Source organism: Heterodontus francisci, chromosome 8 (assembly GCF_036365525.1).
Source record: "Heterodontus francisci isolate sHetFra1 chromosome 8, sHetFra1.hap1, whole genome shotgun sequence".
NCBI classification, from domain to species: domain Eukaryota; kingdom Metazoa; phylum Chordata; class Chondrichthyes; order Heterodontiformes; family Heterodontidae; genus Heterodontus; species Heterodontus francisci.
The window spans coordinates 41,929,709-41,955,467 of NC_090378.1; positions in this window are offsets into that span (position 1 = coordinate 41,929,709).

Below are 25,759 nucleotides of genomic sequence, written 5' to 3' on the forward strand. Positions count from 1 at the left end.
TATTGTTGCATTTTAGTGGGAAGGATGAAACAACAATTGATAGCTGCCTTAGATAAATGTTTGCAAGACAATCCAGTCCAATGAAGAAAGTCTGAAGAATTTGGTCTGTTTCTGAGGCAGTCTCAAATTGAATCCTGAACTGCATCTAACCCATGCTATGCCAGGTTAGGCAATTGGAAATGCATTTATTGGACATGAGGGAACACTATTTCATTCTTCGCATTGTCAGCTTTCACCTAATTAAATACTAAACATTAAACAGAATGCAGGGAGGTGGTGGCACAGTGGTAATGTCTCTGTCTAGTGTTCTGGGGGCATGCATTGAAATCCCACCACAGCAGGTGGTGAAATTTGATTTCAATCAATTAATAAATCTGGGCTTACTGAAAAAATAAGCGAGTCTAATCAAAACGTCAAAAGTTTAAGGCACAGGGAAAAAGGCCACTTGGCCTATCATGTCTGCACCAGCCAAAAAAAGAATCCACCATTCTAATCCCAGCATTTGGTCTGCAGCCCTGCAGATTACAGCACTTGAGGTGCATATCCAGACTCCTTTTGAATGAGTTGAGGGTTTCTGCCTCAACTATCCTTTCAGGCAGTGAGTTCCAGACTTCCATCACCCTCCGGATGAAGAAGTTTTTCCTCATTTCCCCTCTATTTTTTCTACCAATCACTTAAAATCTATGCCCACTGGTCACGAAATGCTGACCATGAAACCATTGTCAATTGTTGTAAAAACCCATCTGGTTCACTAACGTCCTTTAGGGAAGGAAATCTGATGTCCTTACCTGGTCTGGCCTACACGTGACTCCAGACCCACAGCAATGTGGTTGACTCTTAAATGCCCTCTGAGGTGGCGTAGCAAGCCACTCAGTTCAAGGGCAATCAGGGATGGGCAATAAATGCTGGCCTCGCTAGTGATGCCCACATCCCATGAATGAATAATAAAATGTAGAAAATAAATAAAAAGTGAAGTAGGCTGATTATGTCGGAATATATATGGTTCTTCACACAACACAGCTTTGGCATTGTGTTGCTTAATTTCAGGAAGTTGTTAGCTTTGCCACTGTCATTGGAATTGGATTTGTTTGCCTGCCTGCACTTCATTCACTTGACAGTCTGGCAATATTTTCAATGAGATCACCTGACAGGACAGATATCTAAACTGGAGCTAGCGTTGTTTCCATTGAATTGCTTTTCCTTTAATTGGGTAAAAGTAATTCCTGCTAGATAACTTAGCACTTGTAGTTGACAAGATCCACTGCTTCTTATGTATGTACAATTGAAAGAGTTCATTGCTGAGACTGAAGAGATTTACAGCTTGGAGGAATGTTCCAAAAGATGGTGAAAAAATGTCTTGCCAGAATTTTTTCATGTTGGTATACAGAAGAGAGGGCAAAAGGATGTGACTGGTAATGTCTTCTCTTCTTTGGCCTCCTTATCTCGAGAGACAATGGATACGTGCCTGGAGGTGATCAGTGGTTTGTGAAGCAGCGCCTGGAGTGGGTATAAAGGCCAATTCTAGAGCGACAGGCTCTTCCACAGGTGCTGCAGAGAAATTTGTTTGTCGGGGCTGTTGCACAGTAGGCTCTCCCCTTGTGCCTCTGTCTTTTTTCCTGCCAACTACTAAGTCTCTTCGACTCGCCACACTTTAGCCCCGTCTTTATGGCTGCCCGCCAGCTCTGGCGAACGCTGGCAACTGACTCCCACGACTTGTGATCAATGTCACCGGATTTCATGTCGCGTTTGCAGACGTCTTTAAAGCGGAGACATGGACGGCCGGTGGGTCTGATACCAGTGGCGAGCTCGCTGTACAATGTGTCTTTGGGGATCCTGCCATCTTCCATGCGGCTCACATGGCCAAGCCATCTCAAGCGCCGCTGACTCAGTAGTGTGTATAAGCTGGGGATGTTGGCCGCCTCGAGGACTTCTGTGTTGGAGATACGGTCCTGCCACCTGATGCCAAGTATTCTCTGGAGGCAGCGAAGATGGAATGAATTGAGACGTCGCTCTTGGCTGACATACGTTGTCCAGGCCTCGCTGCCATAGAGTAAGGTACTGAGGACACAGGCCTGATACACTCGGACTTTTGTGTTCCGTGTCAGTGCGCCATTTTCCCACACTCTCTTGGCCAGTCTGGACATCGCAGTGGAAGCCTTACCCATGCGCTTGTTGATTTCTGCATCTAGAGACAGGTTACTGGTGATAGTTGAGCCTAGGTAGGTGAACTCTAGAACCACTTCCAGAGCGTGGTCACCAATATTGATGGATGGAGCATTTCTGATGTCCTGCCCCATGATGTTCGTTTTCTTGAGGCTGATGGTTAGGCCAAGTTCATTGCAGGCAGCCGCAAACCTGTCGATGAGACTCTGCAGGCACTCTTCAGTGTGAGGTGTTAAAGCAGCATCATCAGCAAAGAGGAGTTTCCTGATGAGGACTTTCCGTACTTTGGACTTCGCTCTTAGATGGGCAAGGTTGAACAACCTGCCCCCTGATCTTGTGTGAAGGAAAATTCCTTCCTTAGAGGACTTGAACGCATGTGAAAGCAACAGGGAGAAGAAAATCCCAAAAAGAGTGGGTACGAGAACACAGCCCTGTTTCATGCCACTCAGGATAGGAAAGGGCTCTGATGAGGAGCCACCATGTTGAATTGTGCCTTTCATATTGTCATGGAATGAGGTGATGATACTTAGTAGCTTTGGTGGGCATCCAATCTTTTCTAGTAGTCTGAAGAGACCACGTCTGCTGACGAGGTCAAAGGCTTTGGTGAGATCAATGAAAGCAATGTAGAGGGGCATTTGTTGTTCACGACATTTCTCCTGTATCTGACGAAGGGAGAACAGCATGTCAACAGCATGTAGTGCTATAAAATCATGTTTATTTTTAATTGCACTTTCTTTAGAATCTGAGATTAAACTGATGAAAGCTGTTTGTGTTGACTGCACGGAAGAAGCATGGTAATGAGCAGGCAGTGTGATGTTTGTGTACTGCCTGTATCGCATTTTACAGGCATGGGGTAATTGTGCATCGTGAGCCCCGCATCTGCTTTAGTCCCTGCAATCTCCAGTCGCTAGGACTGTTTGATTGCACAGCCAAAATCGTGAAAGGCTGCACTACTTAAAGCCAGCCTGCACCTCTTAATTGTGGCTGGAGCAGTTGGTGGATATCCTTGTACAATTCACTGTAATGTGGAAAAAGAATGAATAATGGCACAACATGGGAAGAAAGTGAGATCCAAGGTTCTTGGATGTCACACAGGAGGCCTTGGTGAAGGAGGTGTAAAGGAGGGGAGAAATATTGTGTCCACAGGGGGCCAGGAGGCCCTCCAGATGAATGTTCAGAAGGCAGTGGGACCAGATGGCCATAGTCGTACCTCACCCTCAAACACTTAACACTGCTGCAAATCTCACACCCGCATCTCATACTGTCAGCTTTTCAACCACGAAAACCATATCACCCAAACAGATTGTACCACATTCACTGACACAATTCCTTCTCTCTTGCAGGACAAGGTGGTACACAACTGGAGGTAACAGCGGGACCTAACCATCAGGGGACAGGTGTGCCTACCCCCATGGAGGAGACATTCCTCAGCACCATTGGAGTGGCTACCATTGAGGCCATGACGCGTGGTGGGACTGAAACCATAGAAGAGGCATCATCATACCTAATCCTCCTTCTCACATCCCACTTCCCCGTCACCCCAGATTCTCTTTTGATTTACAAGCTGTAGTTGGTATAAGCATGCACCTCTTGCTTTCACCGCTCCCCTTACCATAACCTTACCCTTGTGCCTATCTCCCTTCAGATAACCAAAGCACTTGAATAATGGTTTGCATGCAGTTAATGGCACCCTGCCTCAACAGGAAGCCTGCAATCCTCACAAAGCCGTGTGTTCACACCACCTGCTGTTTTCTGGCAAAAGAGAATGAAATGTCGTCATCTCTCTTTGAATGCAGAGTCTCAGTGACCTCCCTTACACAACAGTGAACAGTGAACTGGGAGATGTTGCAAATATCTCCAGCTCCAGCCTGGAAGGAGCCCGACACATAAAAGTTCATCACCATGGTCACCTTCACAGACACTGGCAATGCGGTCCTTGCCCTGCTCTGAGGTTGTAGTTGTGGCTGCAGCAGGTGGCAGATTTTAGTGAAGACATCCCTACTGAAGCATAGACGACTCAAACACTTCATTGAGGTTCCAGTCGGAGAATTGCTCTCTTAACACCCTGGACAGATATGGCCTCCTGCTGACAGCCCTTCTCCCCCTTCTTCCTTCTCCCTTTTCTAACAGCTTTCCCGACTCTCTTCTCATTCTCTCGGTCATGCTATATTCCATGGGGAATGCCTACTACTGCACCCATGTCTGGGAGCAACTGGTTTGTGCAGAAGCCTTGAAGCCAGGAAAAAGGCCTTCAACACTTGCTACACCATTCCCTGTAGCAACTTTAAAGGACTCTTGAAAGCATCAAAAATTAATGTTATTGTAGCAACAGCCAGTAAAAACCAATCAGCAACTAACCTGAACGTAGTTGATGATTCCTTAAAAAGCACTGGTGGGGGGGGGGGGTTCCTTCGTGCTGCTGAGTGCATGTTCAGTTGTGTGAGAATGATAGCTTTAGCAATGAGCTCCAAAAGTGGCAGCACTCAGCGATGCACATACTTTCGGTGGATGTTCACTGCGCTTGCTAACCAATATGGCGTCCAGCACAACTCACACCAGAAGTATGCATGCATGCCACACACACTATTTTGGACCACTAAGGGCACTCATTATAGTGCCCAAAAAAAACAGCCTCTACAGACCTGAATTTTGTGACCTGGAACTCCACCTCTGATTTCTGGACTGGCGTTCAGAAGTTTACTGGTGGGTTGTGGGAGCCCATAAAGCCCTCCCGCCATGTAGGATGAGCTATCCTATCGCTGTTATAAAGATGGTTACAACCATCAGATGGTTAATCAGTCCATGAGTTCTTCCACTCCTTCACATTATTCTCTAAGGAGAAAGTGTGAAGCAACGGAAAATAAACTCCACCGGATTATTGCTGTCATCTGAGTGTGAGCAGAGGTGATGGCTTAAATATCTCCCAACAGTAGGAGAAAAATTAGATGGGAATTCCACACTGATCCAGTTTTTTGTGCCTTCTGGGAACCTGCCAAAAATAATACTGGGGAGGTTACCTTTCCACCCTCTTAGGAGAAAGCATGTGTAGAACTTGAGAGAACACCAGCAAGGAAAGAAAATGGGGAAAGAGATAAAAATAATGGGTATCAAGTGAAACTTTTATGAGAATAAAATAAAATGGTTGATCAGCCCCTATAATATCCATGTTCCTCCTTGTACAGTATGCCATAGCAATTTCAAAAGCAGTTTCATGCCATGGCTTAACTATCTATAGGAACCACCTAAACTAAGATCAACAATCAAACATCCTTGAAAAACCATCAAACTTAAATCATTAATGCTCGGGTAAGCTCTGTCATCTGTGGCTACAAAAGCATTCTGCTGTAGCAAAGTTCAAACAATGAATTGTGTTGGGCCCTTATTTATGTTTATATTTTCCCATTCTTATTCTGGCGAAGCTTAAATGAAGTTTGAGATTGAGGTGAAGGTATAGCTTATTATCATGGGAAAAATCAATGCCTACTTTTCAATCAAAGATTCAGTCAGAATTCTGAGGAATGCAATTTAGAGATGTAATTTGCAAATGGGAATTTCTACTCAGTTGGATAGTTTGAACTTTAATTGATGATTGTTCAAGATAATAAATCAAATTGTCTGAGTAATCAACAACACTGAAGATTTAAATAACACCTTTAATGAGGAAATCAAAAACAAACATTAAGAACAAATGATGAAACTCAAACACAAAAAGAGGCACAAAACAAGCAGCAAGCAATAAATAGCAGGAACATCATTTTAAATATGACAAGGTCATATTCAGAATTTCTGACAAAATCAGGAGAAGAAACAGTGAGGTTGGAAAGACAATGAATACCAAAAGTGATGTTTGCGATTCATGAATGCCATAAGTTGTGTCCCTGCCACTACCTGTCCTATAATGAAGTACACTTTACGCCTGATTGTCAAGCGTACCTCCTGAAGCTTAATGGTTTTACCTGATCATTGCAAATATCACCACTTAAAGAAACATTTGATTAGTTTCATATTCTTCATGGATAACACCCTTAGCAGCTAAAGACAACTTGATGGCATATGCTGTTGTCTTGCTATTTGGTGCATACATTGCATCTTTGTGTCAATTTTTGGTCCTTGCAAGTGTTGCTTATACATGACATTTCTGACATATGCAACAACTGGAGATACTGGGCAGGAATTTTTATCAGAAAGCAAAATCATACTGCTTTTAAATATTAATTTGGGGTCATGTCCATCCCGCATGCTATTTCCCAATATTCTAGTATGTAAGACAACAGACGTTAATCACACCCATATAAAATAGGCATCCAGGATTTGTTTTATTTGTTCTTGGAATGTGGCCAACTGCAAAGAGACCAGACATAGTAACAACAATGCAGTAGTAACATAATGTATGTGATTACAACATTGGGAAATTGTACCATGTTGCACCCATATAAAAGCAGTACACAGAGAGCTGAATTGCCACTGACAATCAGAATGTCATCTATTAATAAATATTACATATATATGGGTCAGCCTTCCACTTGCAATGACTTTACAGCACCAACACCACTGTAAATTGCGAGGTCAGGTCATTTAATTAAAGAGAAATATACAGGCAGTGCAAATCCTGCCTGCAAAGCTTCAGAAACGTCACGGGCTGGTAACATGTGGAGACAGGAGTTAAGTGCAACATGCAGGTGGGTAGGGATGGGCAGCAAATGATTCTGAGAGAGGGAAAGACCAGATGCAGCAACAGAATACATTTTATTTTGGGAAACCAGGAAGAAAAAGATGGAACCAGTTCAAAGGGAAGAATGGCAAACTGACCTGGATGTTCTCCTAATGGAAATATGGAGATGGAGAAATAGGCTGTTTGGGGTCAGGAGCAAGCATATCATTTGCATTTTCTGGTGGGAGATCACTGTGGCAGGAATACCATTTTCTTGACCCCCAGGCTTCCTTTGCACTGTAGGAGGTGGTTTAATGACCTAATTAGAGCCAAGGAACATCGAGTTACATCAACTTTACAGCACATTTGGCCCAACTGGTCCATGCTGGCATTTATAGAACATAGAACATAGAACAGTACAGCACAGTACAGGCCCTTCGGCCCACGATGTTGTGCCGACCCTTTAACCTACTCTAAAATCAAACTACCTACATACCCTTCATTCTACTATCATCCATGTACCTATCCAAGAGTCGCTTACATGTCCCTAATGTATCTGCTTCTACTACCACCGCTGGCAGTGCATTCTACGCACCCACCAATCTCTGTGTAAAGAACCTACCTCTGACATCTCCCCTAAACCTTCCTCCAATCACCTTAAAATTATGCCCCCTGGTGATAGCCCTTTCTGCCCTGGGAAAAAGTCTCTGGCTATCCACTCTATCTATGCCTCTCATCATCTTGTACACCTCTATCAAGTCACCTCTCATCCTTCTTCGCTCCAATGAGAAAAGCCCTAGCTCCCTCAACCTTTCTTCATAAGACATGCCCTCCAGTCCAGGCAGCATCCTGGTAAATCTCCTCTGCACCCTCTCTAAAGCTTCCACATCCTTCCTATAATGAGGCGACCAGAACTGAACACAATATTCCAGGTGTGGTCTAACCAGGGCTTTATAGAGCTGCAGCATAACCTCGCGGCTCTTAAACTCAATCCCCCTGTTAATGAAAGCCAATACACCATACGCCTTCTTAACAACTCTATCAACTTGGGTGGCAACTTTGAGGGATCTATGGACGTGGGCCCCAAGATCCCTCTGTTCCTCCACACTGCCAAGAATCCTGTCTTTAAGCCTGTATTCTGCATTCAAATTCGACCTTCCAAAATGAATCACTTCACACTTTTCCAGGTTGAACTCCATCTGCCACTTCTCAGCCCAGCTCTGCATCCTGTCAATGTCCCGTTGCAACCTGCAACAGCCCTCCACACTATCCACAACTCCAGCAACCTTTGTGTCATCGGCAAACTTACTTACCCAGCCTTCCACTTCCTCATCCAAGTCATTTATAAAAATCACAAAGAGCAGAGGTCCCAGAACAGATCCCTGCAGAACACCACTGGTCACCGAGCTCCAGGCTGAATACTTTCCATCTACTACCACCCTCTGTCTTCTATGGGCCAGCCAATTCTGTATCCAGACAGCCAAATTTCCCTGTATCCCATGCCTCCTAACTTTCTGAATGAGCCTACCATGGGGAACCTTATCAAACGCCTTGCTAAAATCCATATACACCACATCTTCCTTCATCAATGTGTTTTGTCACATCCTCAAAGAATTCAATAAGACTTGTGAGGCATGACCTGCCCCTCACAAAGCCATGCTGACTGTCTCTAATCAAACTATGCTTTTCCAAATAATTATAAATCCTGTCTCTTAGAATCCTCTCCAATAATTTTCCCACCACTGACGTAAGACTGACTGGTCTGTAATTCCCAAGGTTATCCCTATTCCCTTTCTTGAACAAGGGAATAACATTTGCCACCCTCCAATCATCTGGTACTACTCCAGTGGACAGTGAGGATGCAAAGATCATCGCCAAAGGCGCGGCAATCTCTTCCCTCACTTCCCGTAATAACCTTGGGTATATCCCGTCTGGCCCCGGGGACTTATCTATCCTCATGCCTTTCATAATTTCCAGCACATCCTCCTTCTTAACATCAACCTGTTCGAGCATATCAGCCTGTTCCACGCTGTCCTCACAAACGACAAGGCCCCTCTCACTAGTGAATACTGAAGCAAAGTATTCATTAAGGACCTCCCCTACCTCCTCCGACTCCAGGCACAAGTTCCCCCCACTATCCCTGATCGGCCCTACCCTCACTCTGGCCATCCTCTTTTTCCTCACATAAGTGTAGAACGCCTTGGGATTTTCCTTAATCCTACCCGCCAAGACTTTTTCATGTCCCCTTCTAGCTCTCCTAAGTCCATTCTTCAGTTCTTTCCTGGCTACCTTGTAACCCTCTAGAGCCCTGTCTGATCCTTGCTTCCTCAACCTTAAGTAAGCTTCCTTCTTCCTCTTGACTAGCCAGTTCCAAATCTCTTGTCATCCAAGGTTCCTTCACCCTACCATCCCTTCCTTGCCTCATCGGGACAAACCTATCCAGCAGTCGCAGCAAGTGCTCCCTAAACAACCTCCACATTTCTGTCGTGCATTTCCCTGAGAACATCTGTTCCCAATTTAAGCTCCCCAGTTCCTGCCTAATAGCATTGTAATTCCCCCTCCCCCAATTAAATATTTTCCCATCCCGTCTGCTCCTATCCCTCTCCATGACTATAGTAAAGGTCAGGGAGTTGTGACCACTATCACCGAAATGCTCTCCTGCTTCACACCAGCCTCCTCCCACACCCGATTTCTTCCATCTTGATCATCATAGCCTTATATTCCTTTCTCCCCACAATGTGCTTATCTAACTTACCCTTAAATTCATCTATGCTATTTGCCTGAACCACATTCTAACCACTGCTTGGGTAAAGAAGTTTCTCCTGAATTCCCTATTGGATTTATTTATGGCCTCTAGTTTTGGTCTCCCCCACAAGTGGAAATATTTTCTTCATGTCCATGCTATCAAAGCCTTTAATTATCTTAACAACCTCTATCTGGTCACATCGCTGTCTTATTGTTTCTAGTTTAGTTTAGAGATACAGCACTGAAACAGGCCCTTCGGCCCACCAAGTCCGCGCCGACCATCAACCACCCATCCATACTAATCCTGCACTAATCCCATATTCCTATCACATCCCCACCTGTCCCTATATTCCCCTACCACCTACCTATACTAGTGGCAATTTATAATGGCCAATTTACCTACCAACCTGCAAGTCTTTTGGCTTGTAGGAGGAAACCGGAGCACCCGGAGAAAACCCACGCAGACACAGGGAGAACTTGCAAACTCCACACAGGCAGTACCCAGAATTGAACCCAGGTCGCTGGAGCTGTGAGGCTGCGGTGCTAACCACTGCGCCATTGTGCCGCCCGTGAAAATAGCCTCAGTCTCTTCAGGCTTGCCTGATAGGTGTAACCTCTCAGTTCAGGTATCATCCTTCTGAATCTTTTTTGCACCTTTAAAAATGCCTCTATGTGCTTTTTATAATATGGAGACCAGAACTATGTACAATAGTTCAAGTGTAGTCTAACCAAGGTTCCATACAAGTTTAACATGAATTCCTTGCTTTTCAATTCTACCCCTCTAGAAGCTAGCTACTTCCTCTGGCAAATCCTTGCAAATTCTTTATATAGGTGGTATTCCTTCATTCTTTACCCTCGCAGTAATCAGGGGCTGCACTCCAAGCATCTGATCCTTTCTCTCATTCTATTCTACTATTGACAAGTGTACCTTCCTTCATCGTAAGGTATGCATGAGCAAACCTCCCTAACTCATCACACCTGAATGTTCTTGCTTTCAACCCTTCTTATAACCTTATGGACAAGTTTCACCTCTTCTTGGCGAAATAGCAACCTGATGGGTCATCCGCTGCACTGGCTCTGCCATAACCCCAACCCATTGTGATGGATCCTCATCTTGCATGTATGATGGGTCCCCAGCAAAATCAACACCACTGAACCCGTTGTTATCTAAGAGGAAAATTCTGTCAATGCTAGAGTGGGGCAACTACTGCAGCACCTAAAGAGACAGCTAATGATCGAAAGGTGATGGAAGACACCCCCAACACACCTCACCACCACCCCCAAGAGGAGAGCAACATTCTTTTAAGCCTAAAAGGGTAAATGGATTGAGCTGTTATGGAAGAAAAAAGATGGCACTACTGTTCCTCTACTTCCATTCAGTGACTTTAGGAACTTAGGACCAAAGAACAGTACAGCACAAGAACAGTACAGCACAAGAACAGTACAGCACAGGAACAGGCCATTCGGCCCTCCAAGCCTGCGCCAATCTTGATGCCTGCCTAAACTAACACCTTCTGCACTTCCAGGGACCGTATCCCTCTATTCCCATCCTATTCATGTATTTATCAAGATGCCTCTTAAACATAGCTATCGTACCTGCTTCCACCACCTCCCTCGGCAGCAAGTTCCAGGCACTCACCACCCTCTGTGTAAAGAACTTGCCTCGCACATCCCCTCTTAACTTTGCCTCTCTCACCTTAAACCTATGTCCCCTAGTAACTGTCTCTTTCACCCTGGGAAAAAGCTTCTGACTATCCACTCTGTCCATGCCGCTTATAACTTTGTAAACCTCTATCATGTCACCCCTCCACCTCTGTCGTTCCAGTGAAAACAATCCGAGTTTATCCAACCTCTCCTCATAGCTAATACCCTCCAGACCAGGCAACATCCTGGTAAACCTCCTCTGTACCCTCTCCAAAGCCTCCACGCCCATCTTGGCAACCAGAATTGCACGCAATATTCTAAGTGTGGCCGAACTAAAGTTCTGTACAGCTGCAGCATGACTTGCCAATTTTTATACTCTTTGCCCCGACCGATGAAGGCAAGCATGCCGTATGCCTTCTTGACTACCTTATCCACCTGCATTGCCACTTTCAGTGACCTATGGACCTGTACGCCCAGATCTCTCTGCCTGTCAATACTCCTAAGGGTTCTGCCATTTACTGTATACTTCCCACCTGCATTAGACCTTCCAAAATGTATTACCTCACATTTGTCCGGATTAAACTCCACCTGCCATTTCTCCGCCCAAGTCTCCAACCGATCTATATCCTGCTGTATCCTCTGACAATCCTCATCACTATCCGCAACTCCACCAACCTTTGTGTCGTCCGCAAACGTACTAATCAGACCAGCTACATTTTCCTCCAAATCATTTATATATACTACAAACAGCAAAGGTCCCAGCACATCCCTGCGGAACACCACTAGTCACATCCCTCCATTCAGAAAAGCACCCTTCCACTGATACCCTCTGTCCTCTATGACAGAGCCAGTTCTGCATCCATCTTGCCAGCTCACCTCTGATCCCGTGTGACTTCACCTTTTGTACCAGTCTGCCATGAGGGACCTTGTCAAAGGCTTTACTGAAGTCCATATAGATAACATCCACTGCCCTTCCTTCATCAATCATCTTCGTCACTTCCTCAAAAAACTCAATCAAATTAGTGAGACACGACCTCCCCTTCACAAAACCATGCTGCCTCTCGCTAATAAGTTCATTTGTTTCCATTTGGGAGTAAATCCTGTCCCGAAGAATCCTCTCTAATAATTTCCATGCCACTGACATAAGGCTCACCGGCCTATAATTTCCTGGATTATCCTTGCTACCCTTCTTAAACAAAGGAATAACATTGGCTATTCTCCAGTCCTCTGGGACCTCACCTGTAGCCAATGAGGATGCAAAGATTTCTGTCAAGGCCCCAGCAATTTCTTCCCTTGCCTCCCTCAGTATTCTAGGGTAGATCCCATCAGGCCCTGGGGACTTATCTACCTTAATGCTTTGCAAGACACCCAACACCTCCTCCTTTTTGATAATGAGATGACTGAGACTATCTGCACTCCCTTCCCTAGGCTCATCATCCACCAAGTCCTTCTCTTTGGTGAATACTGATGCAAAATACTCATTTAGTACCTCGCCCATTTCCTCTGGCTCCACACATAGATTCTCTTCTCTGTCCTTGAGTGGGCCAACCCTTTCCCTAGTTACCCTCTTGCTCTTTATATACGTATAAAAAGCCTTGGGATTTTGCTTAATCCTGTTTGCCAATGACTTTTTATGACCCCTTATAGCCCTCCCGACTCCTTGCTTAAGTTCCTTCCAGGGTCTTTATATTCCTCAAGAGATTCGTCTGTTCCTAGCCTTCCAGCCCTTATGAATGCTTCCTTTTTCTTTTTGAGGAGGCTCACAATATCCTGCATTATCCAAGGTTCCCGAAACTTGCCAAACTTATCCTTCCTCACAGGAACATGCTGGTCCTGGATTCTAATCAACTGATGTTTGAAAGACTCCCACATGTCAGATGTTGATTTACCCTCAAACAGCCGCCCCCAATCTAAATTTAGTTTAGTTTAGAGATACAGCACTGAAACAGGCCCTTCGGCCCACCGAGTCTGTGCCGACCATCAACCACCCAGTTATACTAATCCTACTCTAATTCCATATTCTTACCACATCCCCACCTGTCCCTATATTTCCCTACCACCTACCTATACTGGGGGCAATTTATAATGACCAATTAACCTATCAACCTGCAAGTCTTTTGGCATGTGGGAGGAAACCGGAGCACCCGGAGGAAACCCACGCAGACACAGGGAGAATTTGCAAACTCCACACAGGCAGTACCCAGAATTGAACCCGGGTCGCTGGAGCTGTGAGGCTGCGGTGCTAACCACTGCGCCACTGTGCCGCCCATTCTTCAGTTCCTGCCTAATATTGTTATAATTAGCCTTCCCCCAATTTAGCACCTTCACCCGAGGACTACTCTTATCCTTATCCCTAAGTACCTTAAAACTTATGGAATTATGGTCACAGTTCCCGAAATGCTCCCCTACTGAAACTTCGACCACCTGGTCGGGCTCATTCCCCAATACCAGGTCCAGTATGGCCCCATTCCTAGTTGGACTATCTACATATTGTTTCAAGAAGCCCTCCTGGATTCTCCTTACAAATTCTGCCCCATCCAAGCTCCTAGCATTAAGTGAGTCCCAGTCAATATCGGGGAAGTTAAAATCACCCACCACTACAACCCTGTTACCTTTACATCTTTCCAAAATCTGTCTACATATCTGCTCCTCTACCTCCTGCTGGCTGTTGGAAGGCCTGTAGAAAACCCCCAACATCATGACTGCACCCTTCCTATTCCTGAGCTCCACCCATATTGCCTCACTGCATGACCCCTCCAAGGTGTCCTCCCGCAGTACAGCTGTGATATTCTCCTTAACCAGTAATGCAACTCCCCCACCCCTTTTACATCCCAAGACCACCCAAGAGCCTACTACTTTCTGTCTTCTGACAGCTCCTGGGGAGGGTGGAAAGAGTGGTGGTAAGTAGGGAATTGGCTGGAAGCCTGGATCTAGGCCTTCAGAAAACATTTACATGCTATGGCAGGAAAGGGTGACCAGCAGCCATCCCATCATGGGTAAGGGGGGAAGTTGAGGTCTGGGTAGGAGTTGGCATCACTGCCCAATATGCACTGTTTTCTGACATTATCTGAGATTTTGGGTCGGATAGCAGAGGATCTTAGCAAATGATTGTTCAGCCTTCAGGACTATACACATGCATTCTCATGCCTTCTCTTCTCTCTTACACCAGGGGTCATTGAATTTACTCATGTGGCCACTAAGGCTCTCTTGCAGTTCATGCAGGTATGTGCAAGGTTTCTCGGAAGCTGCCACGACTCCTACATCCTTAGAGAGCCCCAGCTCTTCAGGCCATCCAAGATCCTTCGTGGCTGCATCTTGGGGGATTAGAGGGATCCTCTGACGTCATGGCTTCTGAATCCTGTACGCAACCCCATCACACAGGCAGGGGACACAAACAACCGCTGCCATGTGACTACAAGCACCACCATGAAGATGAGGTTTAGATGCCTCAATAGTTCTGGGGGAACCCTGCAATATGCACCCTCAAGGGTATTTTGAACCATTATTGTCTGCTGCACATTGTACAACCTGGCGCTCCAGAGGGGAGTAGCATGGAGCCAGAGGAAGACACTGAGTGAGTTGCATCCTCAGAGGAGGAGGGTGATTTATGAGGTGCCTCAACAGGTGCCAGTTGATGAAGATGGCACCAGTGGGGGAGGGGTGGGTGGAGTGTAGGGGGCGGTAACAGGCCACAGGACACTGTCAGACATGGCAGGGAGATTCATGACTCTCTGATCAGCAAATATTTCACTTGAAGACCAGTGAAGGGACACGCTAAGACGAGGATTTCTCTCCCAGAGGTGTCCTTGCTGACCTGTCATCGGAGACCATCTGCATCTCTGTGACCACTATGTGCAAATACTTTCATCAAAACAGGCACTTACGAGTCTCTCACCTTTTGCAGACCATACAGTCATCGGATTTAACATTTAGCTAATGTCTGCTGTTGCATTGAAATAAAAGTACAATTCATTAGAGGTTGCATTTCACCAACTTTAACTTTCATTATACATTACACACATTTCAAAGTTGCAAAACAAAAGCCCATCAACAAACGTGTTTCAGCGTTGGTCGAGGTTGTGCAAGAGTGAAGTGACGTAGTGTCTTCACATGGCTTTGCATCCTGTGAACTTTAAAGTGTAGCTGCATCCTTGGTCTGTCCTCATCTGCTGCTGGACCTGGTGGACATAAAATATGAAAGTGAAACATGTGGTCCTTCAACTGAGGCCTCTTGCCTCCTCTTGGTCAGGTGCTTCCAAAGACAGTAAAGGCCCACACAGGTGCCACATGCCAGACATGATGTGGGGTATATTGGATGCTACAGATCTTTACACAATCTCCAGACCTTCTACACCTGCCTCGCCCTTAGTGACAGGCTTCCCTGCAGTGACCCATCTGATGTGCATGGCCTCCTCCACTTCCATCGATGTCAACATTCTGATAACAGCAACTCCACCTCCAGTTCACTGGTGCCCCCCAGCATTCTGAGCATGCTTCTCCTGCAAGCATGAACATAGGCAATGTCAGTATTGTTTCATGTCCTGTGTTCAGATTGATAGGGCATTGGGACCGGTTCTGAGGAAGGTGGGACCTGTACAAGCTGGATGGTCTACACCTAAACAGGACCGGGATGAATATGCTAGTGCTGTTAGGGATGGTTTAAACTAGATTGGCAGGGGGATGGGAACCTGAAGGCAGTTTCAGATAGGACAAATTCAGAGCAGGGAATGGGAGACAGAAAGTTAGTGAGTGATTCTGAAAGATTGAAGAAGCAAAGGTTAAAAAGTGTTGATCACAGGAATTTGGCAGTGTTAAAAGGTATTTATTTAAATGCAAAGAGTACAATGAGCTGAGAGCACAGATAGACACATGGCAGCATGCTATCATTGCTATAACAGAAACTTGGCTTCAAGAGTGGCAAAAATGGCAGCTCAATATCCTTGGATATAGAGTTTTCAGACGGGATAGCGAGGGGGTTAAAAAAGGAGGGGGTGTAGTATTATTGGTTAAAGAATGAATTACAGCTGTGAGAAGAGATGATATGCTAAATGAATCATCAAATGAGGCCATATTGGATGAGCTCAGAAATAAAAAAGGGCAGTCACACTACTAGGAGTGTACTATAGACCCGCAAATAGTGAGAGTGAGTTAGAAGAACAAATATGTAGGCAAATTTCTGAGTGCAAAAATAATAGGGCAATAATAGTTAGGGATTTCAACTACCCTAATATCAACTGGGATACAGACAGTGTGAAGGGCACTGAGGGCACAAATTCTTGAACTGCATTCAAGATAACTTTTTTATCCAGCACGTAACAAGCCCAACGAGTGGGGGCGCAATTCTCGATTTAGTCTTCGGTAATGAAGCTGGGCAAGTGGAGGAAGTAGCAGTCGGTGACCATTTTGGAGATAGTGACGTAATACAGTTAGATTTAGCACTATTATGGAAAAGGACAATGGTAGAACAGGAGTAAAAGTTCTAAATTGGGGGAAGGCAAATCTTACGAAGCTCAGAAGTGATCTGCCAAAAGTGGACTGGCTACAGCTACTTGAAGGAAAATCAGTGGTAAACCGATGGGAGGCATTCAAAGGCGAGATTCTGTGGGCATGGTATAGATATGTCCCCACAAAGAAAAAGTGCGGTTCTGCCAAATCTAGAGCCCCCTGATTATCTCGAAGCATACAGGGTAAGATAAAGCAGAAAAAGAAATCTTATGACAGTCACAAAATACTTAATAGTTTAGAAAGTCTAGAGAAGTATTGAAAGTTAAGGGGTGCAGTAAAAAAAAAGAAATTAGGAAAGCAAAGAGAGGACATGAAAAGATATTAGCAGGTAAAATCAAGGGAAACCCATAGAAGTTTTATCAGTACATTAAGAGCAAGAGGATAACTAAGGAAAGAATAGGGTCTATCAAAGATCTACAAGGTAACTTATGCATGGATGCAGAAGATGTGGGAAGGGTTCTTAATGAGTACTTTGTCTTCGCAAAGGAGAGGGATGGTGCAGATATTGTAGTTAAAGAGGAGGAGTGTGAAATATTAGGTACGATAAGCATAATGAGAGAGGAAGTACTAGAGGGTCTGACATCCTTGAAAGTGGATAAATCACCAGAGCCGGATAGATTATATCCCAGGTTGTTAAAGGAAACCAGGGAGGAAATAGAGGATGCCCTGAGGATCATCTTCAAATCCTCATTAGATACAGGTGAGGTACCAAGGATTGGAGGTCTGTGAACGTTGTACCATTGTTTAAAAAGGGTGCGAGCGATAGGCCAAATAATTATAGGCCGGTCAGTCTGCCCTCGGTGGACAAATTATTAGAATCAATTCTGAGATAAACTGTCGCTTAGAAAGGCACGGATTAATCATGGAGAGTCAGCATGGATTTGTTAAGGGAAGGTCGTGTCTTACCAACTTAATTGAAATTTTTGAGGAAGTAACAAGGAGGATTGATGAGTATGGTGCAGTGGATGATATCTATGTGGATTTTAGTAAGGCATTTGACAAGGTCCCACATGGCAGACTGATCAGCAAAGTAAAAGCTTATGGGATACAGGGGAATGTGCCGAGTTGGATCCAAAATTGGCTCAGTGACAGAAAACAAAGGGTAATGGTCAACGGACATTTTTGTGAATGGAAAGCGGTTTTCAGTGGCGTTCCATGGGGCTCAGTGTTGGGTCCCTTGCTGTTTGTGACATTAATGATTTGGACTTAAATGTGGGAGGCATGATTGGGAAATTTGCAGATGACACAAAAATTGGCCATGTAGTTGATAATGAAGAGGATACCTGTAGACTCCAGATTGATATCAATGGTTTGGTTGATTGGGCGGAAAAGTGGCAAATGGAATTCAATCCATTGCATTGAGGTAATGCATTTGGGGAGGGCAATCAAAGCAAGAGAATACACAATAAACGGGAGGATATTGAGAGGGGTAGAGGAGGTGAGAGACCTTGGAGTGCATGTCCACAGGTCGCTGAAGGTGGCATGACAGGTAGATCAAGTAATGAAGGGGGCATATGGACTGCTTTCATTTATTGGCCGAGCTATAGAATACAAAAGCAGGGATGTCATGCTGGAACTGTATAAAATGCTGGTTAGGCCACAGTTGGAGTATTGCATACAGTTCTGGCCATCACATTACAGGAAAGACATAATTGCTCTGGAGTGAGTATAGAGGAGATGTACAAGAATGTTGCTAAGGTGGAAAATTGCAGCTATGAGGAAAGTTTGGATAGGCTAGGGTTGTTTTCCTTAGAACAGAGGATGCTGAGGGGAGTATTAATTGAGGTGTACAAAATTATGAGGGTCCTAGATGGAGTAGACAGAAAGGAAGGACCTGTTTCCCCTTGCAGAGAGGTCAATTACTGAGGGCACAGATTTAAGGTGATTGGTAGAAGTATCAGAGGGGACATGAGGAAAAACCTTTTCACCCAGAGGGTGGTGGGTGTCTGGAATTCGCTGCCTGGAATGGTGGTGAAGGCAGAAACTCTCAACTCATTTAAAAGCTGCCTGGACATGCACCTGAAGTGCTGTAACCTGCAAGGCTACAGACCAGGTGCTGGAAGGTGGGATTAGAATGGGCGGCTAGTTTTCTCGGCTGATGCAGACACAATGGGCTGAATGGCTTCTTTCTGTGCCGTAATTTTTCTATGGTTCTATGTGCTAGTCACTCTGAGACACTGTCAATGGGCAGTACAGTGCTGATGGGAAGGGATGGTAAGGCAGCCATGCAGAAACCTCAGTGCAGCATTCACCCATGCCTGAACATGGGTCTCAGGTATATGACCATGGTAAAATGAAGGAGGATGTCCCACCACCTGCCTGTGCATCCCGGTGCCACACATTTCCACCCAACGTCAGGACCTCCACATAAACAGTAAAATCCTGGCCATAGCTTCTGACCAGAAGAACCGACTAAATGTAATGGAGAATCACCGTGGCACTCCATTGGATGTGAGTACACTTCTGGACGTCAACCCAGCTTCGAGGGTGAAGCTACAATAGGAGTGGGATGCGGGGTGGTGGGAGTGAGGAGAGGTGGTGGATGTGATGAGGAGCCACTCCACTCCAATCAACAACAACAACAACAACTTGTATTTATATAGAGTCTTTAATGTATTAAAAATGTCCCAATGTGCTTCACAGGAGCATAATCGAACAAAATTTGCCTCTGAGCCATATAAGAAGTTATTAGGTCAGAGGACCAAAGCTTGGTCAAAGAGGGCGGTTTTAAGGAGCATGTTAAAGGAGGAGAGAGGTAGAGAGATGAAGGGAATTCCAGAACTTAGTAAGCAACTGAAGACATGACCATCAATGATGAAGTGATTAAAATTGCGGCTGCTTAAGGGTCCAGAATTGGAGGAACGCAGATATTTCGGAGGGTTGTAAGGCTGGAGAAGGTTACAGATCTAGGGAGGGGTGAGGACATGGAGGCATTTGAAAACAATGAAGAGAATTTTAAAGTAAAGGTATTGCTGGACCAGGAGCCAACATAAGTCAGCGAGCACAGGGGTGATGGGTGAACAGGACTTCATGTGAGTTAGGATACAGCTAGCAGAGAATGTGAATAGTCATGCTGGATGACAACCCAGTATTCAGAGACCAGAACTATTGGGCAGAATTATTACTGACCTGACCTGACCTGTGGGGGGAGCGATCAGCATAGGGGTCAACCAGGGAAGGATGGCAATGAAGGGTGGGCTGATCAAAGACTGGGGGTCAACTGGAGTGGGTGGGTGGGGTTGACTGGAGGGGGCTGCAATCGGGAGGGGGGTCAAATGGTGGGGGCTGCTGAACCGGGGTGGGAGAGGGGGGGGCAGTGGTGGTGGAGGTGGGGGAGAGGTCAGATCCGGAAGGGAGGAAGGTCAGAGGCCTCCTGTTAGGGGGGGAAATCAGAGGCTTCATTGGGGAAGTGGGAAATCAGGTCCTGGTGGGCGGGGAGAATGGGGCCTGGTGGTGGGGGTGTGTGGAGGTTGGAGATCTCAGGGAGAAGGTCTGTGAGTGGGGTGCCTGATCACTGTGTCAACTCAGGCAGGTCCTGGATCCAGGAGGTAGGTGGGAGGGCACATATCCCTTGAAAGAAATGGTAGCATAGTGGTTGTTACTGGATTAGTAATCCAGTATCCTGGACTAAAGAGGCAGTGAAACAAGTTCAAATCACCATCATGGCAGCTGGGAATTTAAATTCAGTCAATAATAAATCTGGAATTAAAAAGCTAGTAGCAATAATGATGACCAGGTAACTACCATATTGTCATAAAAACCCATCTGGTTCACTAGCATTCTTTAAGGAAGGAAATCTGTTGTCCTTACCTGGTCTGGACTGCATGTGACTCTAGTCCCACAGCAATGTGGTTACACTCAACTGCCCTCTGAAATGGCCTAGCAAACCATTCAGATGTATTCAGGAAGGTAGCTCACCACTACATTCTCAAGGGCAATTTGAGATGGGCAGTAAATGCTGGCCTTACCAGTGATGACCACATTCTGGGAATGAATAAAACAATCCACCAAGCCTTGAGGAAACTGGTGGGTTCCCTTATGATGGTAGTTAAATCTCAAAAGCTGAAATAATAATGAGGTTCACAGCATCATTGTCATATTTAAAGTTCCAACCTGCTTCCTTGGATCGTTTGGTCGCTTGCCTAATTTCTGGCTTCAGTTAAAGCCAGATATGGGGAGGTTGGATCCATGTTTTGGTCGGGAAGTAGATTTCTGAGACCTTAATCCCCACTGTCTGACCAAAGCCCACCTGTTTTATCTCAATTAAAATTCAGCCCCTTGTCTCTACTTTCCAGAACTGCCTGGAGTGGGGTTAGAAGCTGTAACATTCTGACTCAGTTACCACTGATCTAAGGATCGCTATGGGTTCTGTACTAGTGTGATATAAATAAAACTGCCGGTTTGTGCAGATAGTTTTTGCCATATTATTTTTGGGAACATATGTCAACGCTGTCATTTCAGAATTCACAATTATAGCTTCACTATTATCAAAAGCTTTCCTCACAGTGAGAGTCTGGGTGGAAAGTGTCACAATGGCTATACTCTTAGCCAATTCTTTCTTTTTGTTTTAGTGGGAGCATAGACATTATTTTATTGCAATATGATGTAAATTTTTATTTTTTCAGTGGTTGAGGAGTAATGTTTAGTGTGAGATGATTGGTAAACAATTATAAAGGGGAGAAAACCACAGATACTTAACCAATTAGGAAGAAGAAAATTGGCTCACAGGTTCAATGTTCAGACAGTGTACCAGACTTCATGGTCACGACTGACAACAGACAGAAGAAATGTCATTACAAAGCCTGCAATCTGTGGATTGGGAAAGAAAGCAGTCTCTCCCACAAGCCATTTTATTGCAAGAATATGGTATTTTTGAAGGAGGTCACAACTGTCTGAGAGTATGTCCTCTTAGCTGCCTCAGATATTAAGAAGTAGCAGATATCTCTCACAACAAAACATTATGATGAATGAATGAAACCATTACCTGGTATAGCAGCGAATTAAGAACTGAAGGTGTGGTTAAGAGGCAATTCCAGAATTACTTAACATTGTCTTATATCATACCTGATTTAAGACTACTTAATACTGTCATCTAGTTCAGTAAACAGAAACGTTTCATTCTCTCGCACATTACACAGTATGTGAACACTAAACCACAGAAAGCTTACAGCAAAGATGTGGAAATTCCTGACTGTGAAATCCTGATGATGATGTTACTGCAAGTGTGTGTAATGTATTGGTTTAGAATTTTACAGCCTATCCTTCTTCTTAATTAAAACAATAAAAAAGAAAAAGAAATAGCAAAAACTGTTAAAGTAGGTTTGGCTCAATTATGAAACGTAGCAGCGTGCTTTGACACATTTTGATAAAAGCTGTCAGGCATATTCAAGTTGGAACAATGTTTGTGCTATGTAGGTAGAAAAGAAGAATGTCTGAAAATTGATGACATGTATAATTAATGGTTTCACACTGTCGCCCTGCTAATTACATTTGGCACACTTCTATGATACAGTCTACACCACTTTAGTATAGACTGCTAAGTTCAACAATGGGGACAATTTTCATTTCAAGTGTACATGGGGCAGCGACAGCAGATCATTCATACTGCTTGCCATTGGTAGTGATGGGAGGCCCGGATGATTCAAGGGGAATCAGGAAAGGGAGGAATTAATGGCTCCTTAATGGAACCAAGCCAGCAGGGAGACGTTACAGAGGGTGGTAGGGGCAGGTGGCAGACAATATAGTGAGGGAGTGTTACAGAGGGACCGACAGCAGGCAGGACGCTTTTTGTGGGTAGGGCAGGTGGCAGACAATATACTGAGGGAGTGTTACAGAGGGACCGACAGCAGGCAGGATGCTTTTTGTGGGACCAGGAGGAGTATTCATGCTGCTCCTTGTTGAACAAAAATAATTTAAAAGAAAAACTTACTGTCACGTTTTCCAAGCAGCCTCCTGAGCACATTTCCACCAACTGGAAGTCCAAAATTTCATTACAGTCCTCAATATATCAATTTGATTATATCAGAGCTGTTTCCAGTGGGAGCACTGGCTACCTAAATTAAAGCCTGTTCTAAAATTAAAATGGGCTGATCTTGGGTGGAAACTCGGTGGTAAGTCTTTTCAAATCCAAATTTCATCTTACAATCTCCCTGTTCAAAATGGCAAACCAGGCAGCAGTGGGACAGATATCACCCCAACATTTTTATATTCATCTTTATATGTGTGAATTCTGATGTACACTGTTATAAGTGCTTCCATTTTTTGGTAAGTTTTGAAGATTTGTGTTTCAAAACTGAAAAGATACCATAGATGCCGGAACTTTGTGTGTGTGTGTTTTTAAGGGAGGTCACCAGAAGGCTTTTGGACTGAGCTTGAAAACAAACAATTACTGGAAGGCACCTGTCTGCAGATAATTACCTAGCAGAGGTTGTTTTTGACGTGGGGAAGATGTTTACAGAGAAGTGACAGGTCAAGATTTATAGAGGTCAGGAGGCTTGACTTCTGGAATGTTTTTGATTTCACTTTGAATTGTTGCAGAAGGCAGTTGGGGATGAACAGTGGTTTGAAAAGACAGTTGGAGAAAACTTGCCAAGAAGAACAACTCAGTCTGTTCCAGCAGTTTGGAAAAAAGCCTGCCAGTTTTCCATCTCTTGAGGAGCTGAAACTCAAGTGTAAGTAGCAAACTGAAACTGTGGCTGCATTCCTCCTGTAAGGTCTGTTTCTGAAACATCTGTTGCTGCATTTCCTGGAAACCTACACAAACTGATCTTCAAAGTCGCCTGAAAAGAACTGTTCTAGGAAGATCCCAGTGAAAGCAGTCTATATGCATTTGGGACGCCAAACAAAAACAAAGGACACCTTTTCATATCTTCTGTTTCTCTTCTTCAAAAATTAGCAAATGTTTAACCCAAGTGATTTTTTTTTTGTCTGTTTTTTTTAAAATAAAGCTCTAAAACGCAAATCCCTTTATTTTTCTGGTTAACCGGTATGTGTGTGTCTGTGTGTATGAGTGTGAGGGGCTAACGTAAAAAGGGAACTTTAATATTTCAATCTGTGTGTTTATGCTTTACTGGTTAAGACATATTTTATAATAAACTGATAATTTTGTTGTTTATTAAAGAAACCTGGTTGGTGTGTTTTATTCAGGGATAAAATAGAGTCTATGATTGACCGTATTGGTAAATGGGAAAAAAATTTAATATCTGTTGTGACACATGGAGAAGTGGAACTGGAATAAACAGTGCACTCCTCCCGCCTCGGTCGTAACAACATGGAATGATAAGGACCAATGAACCATCTCCATTTTGCTGTGCTGGCTTAATTTGGGCCATACTACTGAAATCCATCAAATGTAGGGTGCTTTCCTGCTTCCAGTTTTCCTTGTATACCTTTGGTCATCAGCTTTTGATTTATTGCTCTTTCAATTTCTTTCACTGACATACATTAAAGTATCTTATCTCCTTAAATATCTTACCCAGATCAGTTCATCAATTGGCTTTCCTACACTATGGGCTTAATTTTCTCGGGATGGCACAGGTCATGGTGATGGCAGTGGAAGCAGGTGCCGTTTCTGTTTCTGTGTTAGGCAGCCGGCTGCACGCAATCTCGTGGCAGCCGGCCAATTAAGGAATGTGAGGCATGGGTGCTGTCCTATCCTGGGCCCGAGGCAGCAATGTGGGCGGCAAGGTCATCATCAGCTGACACCGCGGCCGGTGCTGATGCCATATTTAAAGGGTCTTTGTTGCTGCCTGAGCAAAGGACTCCTGCTGCCTTGAGACATCCTGCAACTGCTGCTAGTTCCCTCACTGAATTCAAAGCAACCGAGGAGCTCACCGGAAGGCAACACCAACAAAGGCAGTAGGAAGACCCCGGTGGCCCAATGATTCAGCGATGCTTCCCTGCAGGTTCTCCCATGATGTATATTGGCAGTTCAGGAGTGGTCACCTGACCTCTTCCTCCATCATGGCAGCAGCATTATGCGTCCATTTTTTGGAGTTTAATTCACCAGTTCATTTTTACAGTGCATAATTGCTCCAGTTCATTTCATATTTCATCACCTTTCTCTCCATGAATGAGACACACTCCTGGACTGGACAGTGGCTCCTCAGTCCCTCTGCCAGTGACTCCATCTCCTCAAAAATCTGTGAAGCCAGAGGAGGATCCTGCACCTGTGCAGGAACCCCTCAGCATGCCAGGGCCCTCCAGGTCTCAAGCAGTCAGAGGACGGTTGCCAAGGTCATCACAGGCCCTGGAACAGCACAATCAGCAACCTGCTTCTGTCTCAGCTGCAGGCACAAGGGATTCACCTCGTAGGAGCACTCAGAAGTAGAGTTAAGAAGAGCACCAAGCTGCACTTGGGTTCACAGGTGATGACAATGTCTAGATGTTAAGTTTCCTTTCTGGTGTGCACCACAATAAATCTTTCACTCAATCTCCCTGCTTCTCATTTGAATTGGTGCTCTATGAGATTGCATCTACAGTCTTGCTTGAAGTGGTGGAAGGAGGTGTGTCCATTCAGCTCCTCAGCCTTGCCACTATGCGATCTGTACCTGGGCGATGGACGATGGAGTGTCAAATGAAGGAGGCGACATCAGGACTAATTAAAGGTAAGGCTTTATTGGAATCTTTCTGAAAATGCAGAAGGGTCACAGGAAACGGCTATGTATCAGTGCGTCCCAAGCCTCTCTGGCACATATGATCCAAGAGGTTCCTCATCTTGCATTTCCTGGGTCAGCTTGCTCCTCCACATCCTCATCGTCAGAGCAGGCATTACAATCAACAATGTCCTCATTGCACAATGCCTCCCCCTGTACAGGGTTAGGTTATGCAGTGCATAGCAAATCACTACAATACGCAAGATCCTTGTTGGGGCATACTGAAGGTCTAGACACCTGAATCGCTTCTTCAGAAGGCCAATGGCCTGCTCGATGGTCCTCAAGTTGACTTGCGACAAGTATTGTACCTTTCCTCTGCATCCATTCGTGGGTTCCTCACAAGCGTGAGTAGCCACACCTTTAAAGGGTAGGTCTTGTCTCCAAGTATCCATCTCTG